The sequence below is a fragment of the Garra rufa genome, chromosome 10 (genome assembly GCF_049309525.1).
Source record: "Garra rufa chromosome 10, GarRuf1.0, whole genome shotgun sequence".
In the NCBI taxonomy this organism is placed as follows: Eukaryota; Metazoa; Chordata; class Actinopteri; order Cypriniformes; family Cyprinidae; genus Garra; species Garra rufa.
Window position 1 is genome coordinate 32604851 of NC_133370.1, and position 3938 is coordinate 32608788.

The following is a 3938-nucleotide window of genomic DNA, read 5'->3' on the forward strand; positions in this document are numbered from 1 at the left end:
CCTGAATTTAGCTCTTGGTGTGTTCTAAGGGGTTGACGGAATGAAATCGCTGGAGCATTTAAATTTTAAAAGGCCGTATTTATTTTCATTTTCCGCTCCACCCCTTCAGTGGAGTGGAATGGGGCGTTATTTTTCGTACGTGACCTGTGGTTAGAGGCATTGTTTCTTGTTAGCAAGACATATGGCTTAATAAATTATGTTCTTGGGCATAATTTGCAAGCTAACATGCAGTAGAAGCTATAACCTACGTTTAACCTAAATATAAATGATTTTATTCAGTATTTTTGTGCGTCCTCTATAAAGCACCATTTATGAGTAGTGCGCATGCGCACAAATGCCTAAGGGGACTTTCGGAGTATGACGTAAGAGGGCACCTGTGCTAAATCAAACATAAAATACAGCGAAATGACAGGGAACAAAAAAATATGAAATGAGTGATTAGGTGCTATGTTCAATACAGTTGCATTTTTTGAGAACTCTAATCCGTTAAATAGCATAAGTTATTAGTTGGTGAGGTCTTTAACAACAGCCGTACTTTGTTGAACTAACGTGGTTCAAACGATGAGACCATATGAAACAGGCTTTACTAGCTTATTCGTTTCCACAAAAATGCAGCACAAATAGGCAAGCATTTTAACGTTTTCAATACACTAATCTACTATTACTGTTCAGTCGCTGGAGTGTTTTTATTTTTTAAATGCCTTTAAAATATGTCGTTTTGTGAACACGGACGAAGAAACGCCAGCCCTGAAGCTCATCCGTATATAAAGCAGCTCATATGCGCTTAATATAGCTCTTTAAAATGATATTATGTTTACATTGCGTACAGTCGCTGGAGTGTTTTTATTTAAATGCTTTTAAAAGAGGCTCGGTGATGTAGTTCGCAGACCGAGAGCTCGGAGCCTTGACTCTCATGTCAGTACAACAGAAAACACTGGCTGAAGGCAGCCCTCTCCGCTTTAAATAAAACTACTCGCAAGCACCTGAATTTAGCTCTTGGTGTGTTCTAAGGGGTTGACGGAATGAAATCGCTGGAGCATTTAAATTTTAAAAGGCCGTATTTATTTTCATTTTCCGCTCCACCCCTTCAGTGGAGTGGAATGGGGCGTTATTTTTCGTACGTGACCTGTGGTTAGAGGCATTGTTTCTTGTTAGCAAGACATATGGCTTAATAAATTATGTTCTTGGGCATAATTTGCAAGCTAACATGCAGTAGAAGCTATAACCTACGTTTAACCTAAATATAAATGATTTTATTCAGTATTTTTGTGCGTCCTCTATAAAGCACCATTTATGAGTAGTGCGCATGCGCACAAATGCCTAAGGGGACTTTCGGAGTATGACGTAAGAGGGCACCTGTGCTAAATCAAACATAAAATACAGCGAAATGACAGGGAACAAAAAAATATGAAATGAGTGATTAGGTGCTATGTTCAATACAGTTGCATTTTTTGAGAACTCTAACCCGTTAAATAGCATAAGTTATTAGTTGGTGAGGTCTTTAACAACAGCCGTACTTTGTTGAACTAACGTGGTTCAAACGATGAGACCATATGAAACAGGCTTTACTAGCTTATTCGTTTCCACAAAAATGCAGCACAAATAGGCAAGCATTTTAACGTTTTCAATACACTAATCTACTATTACTGTTCAGTCGCTGGAGTGTTTTTATTTTTTAAATGCCTTTAAAATATGTCGTTTTGTGAACACGGACGAAGAAACGCCAGCCCTGAAGCTCATCCGTAAACCATATAAAGCAGCTCATATGCGCTTAATATAGCTCTTTAAAATGATATTATGTTTACATTGCGTACAGTCGCTGGAGTGTTTTTATTTAAATGCTTTTAAAAGAGGCTCGGTGATGTAGTTCGCAGACCGAGAGCTCGGAGCCTTGACTCTCATGTCAGTACAACAGGAAACACTGGCTGAAGGCAGCCCTCTCCGCTTTAAATAAAACTACTCGCAAGCACCTGAATTTAGCTCTTGGTGTGTTCTAAGGGGTTGACGGAATGAAATCGCTGGAGCATTTAAATTTTAAAAGGCCGTATTTATTTTCATTTTCCGCTCCACCCCTTCAGTGGAGTGGAATGGGGCGTTATTTTTCGTACGTGACCTGTGGTTAGAGGCATTGTTTCTTGTTAGCAAGACATATGGCTTAATAAATTATGTTCTTGGGCATAATTTGCAAGCTAACATGCAGTAGAAGCTATAACCTACGTTTAACCTAAATATAAATGATTTTATTCAGTATTTTTGTGCGTCCTCTATAAAGCACCATTTATGAGTAGTGCGCATGCGCACAAATGCCTAAGGGGACTTTCGGAGTATGACGTAAGAGGGCACCTGTGCTAAATCAAACATAAAATACAGCGAAATGACAGGGAACAAAAAAATATGAAATGAGTGATTAGGTGCTATGTTCAATACAGTTGCATTTTTTGAGAACTCTAATCCGTTAAATAGCATAAGTTATTAGTTGGTGAGGTCTTTAACAACAGCCGTACTTTGTTGAACTAACGTGGTTCAAACGATGAGACCATATGAAACAGGCTTTACTAGCTTATTCGTTTCCACAAAAATGCAGCACAAATAGGCAAGCATTTTAACGTTTTCAATACACTAATCTACTATTACTGTTCAGTCGCTGGAGTGTTTTTATTTTTTAAATGCCTTTAAAATATGTCGTTTTGTGAACACGGACGAAGAAACGCCAGCCCTGAAGCTCATCCGTAAACCATATAAAGCAGCTCATATGCGCTTAATATAGCTCTTTAAAATGATATTATGTTTACATTGCGTACAGTCGCTGGAGTGTTTTTATTTAAATGCTTTTAAAAGAGGCTCGGTGATGTAGTTCGCAGACCGAGAGCTCGGAGCCTTGACTCTCATGTCAGTACAACAGGAAACACTGGCTGAAGGCAGCCCTCTCCGCTTTAAATAAAACTACTCGCAAGCACCTGAATTTAGCTCTTGGTGTGTTCTAAGGGGTTGACGGAATGAAATCGCTGGAGCATTTAAATTTTAAAAGGCCGTATTTATTTTCATTTTCCGCTCCACCCCTTCAGTGGAGTGGAATGGGGCGTTATTTTTCGTACGTGACCTGTGGTTAGAGGCATTGTTTCTTGTTAGCAAGACATATGGCTTAATAAATTATGTTCTTGGGCATAATTTGCAAGCTAACATGCAGTAGAAGCTATAACCTACGTTTAACCTAAATATAAATGATTTTATTCAGTATTTTTGTGCGTCCTCTATAAAGCACCATTTATGAGTAGTGCGCATGCGCACAAATGCCTAAGGGGACTTTCGGAGTATGACGTAAGAGGGCACCTGTGCTAAATCAAACATAAAATACAGCGAAATGACAGGGAACAAAAAAATATGAAATGAGTGATTAGGTGCTATGTTCAATACAGTTGCATTTTTTGAGAACTCTAATCCGTTAAATAGCATAAGTTATTAGTTGGTGAGGTCTTTAACAACAGCCGTACTTTGTTGAACTAACGTGGTTCAAACGATGAGACCATATGAAACAGGCTTTACTAGCTTATTCGTTTCCACAAAAATGCAGCACAAATAGGCAAGCATTTTAACGTTTTCAATACACTAATCTACTATTACTGTTCAGTCGCTGGAGTGTTTTTATTTTTTAAATGCCTTTAAAATATGTCGTTTTGTGAACACGGACGAAGAAACGCCAGCCCTGAAGCTCATCCGTAAACCATATAAAGCAGCTCATATGCGCTTAATATAGCTCTTTAAAATGATATTATGTTTACATTGCGTACAGTCGCTGGAGTGTTTTTATTTAAATGCTTTTAAAAGAGGCTCGGTGATGTAGTTCGCAGACCGAGAGCTCGGAGCCTTGACTCTCATGTCAGTACAACAGAAAACACTGGCTGAAGGCAGCCCTCTCCGCTTTAAATAAAACTACTCGC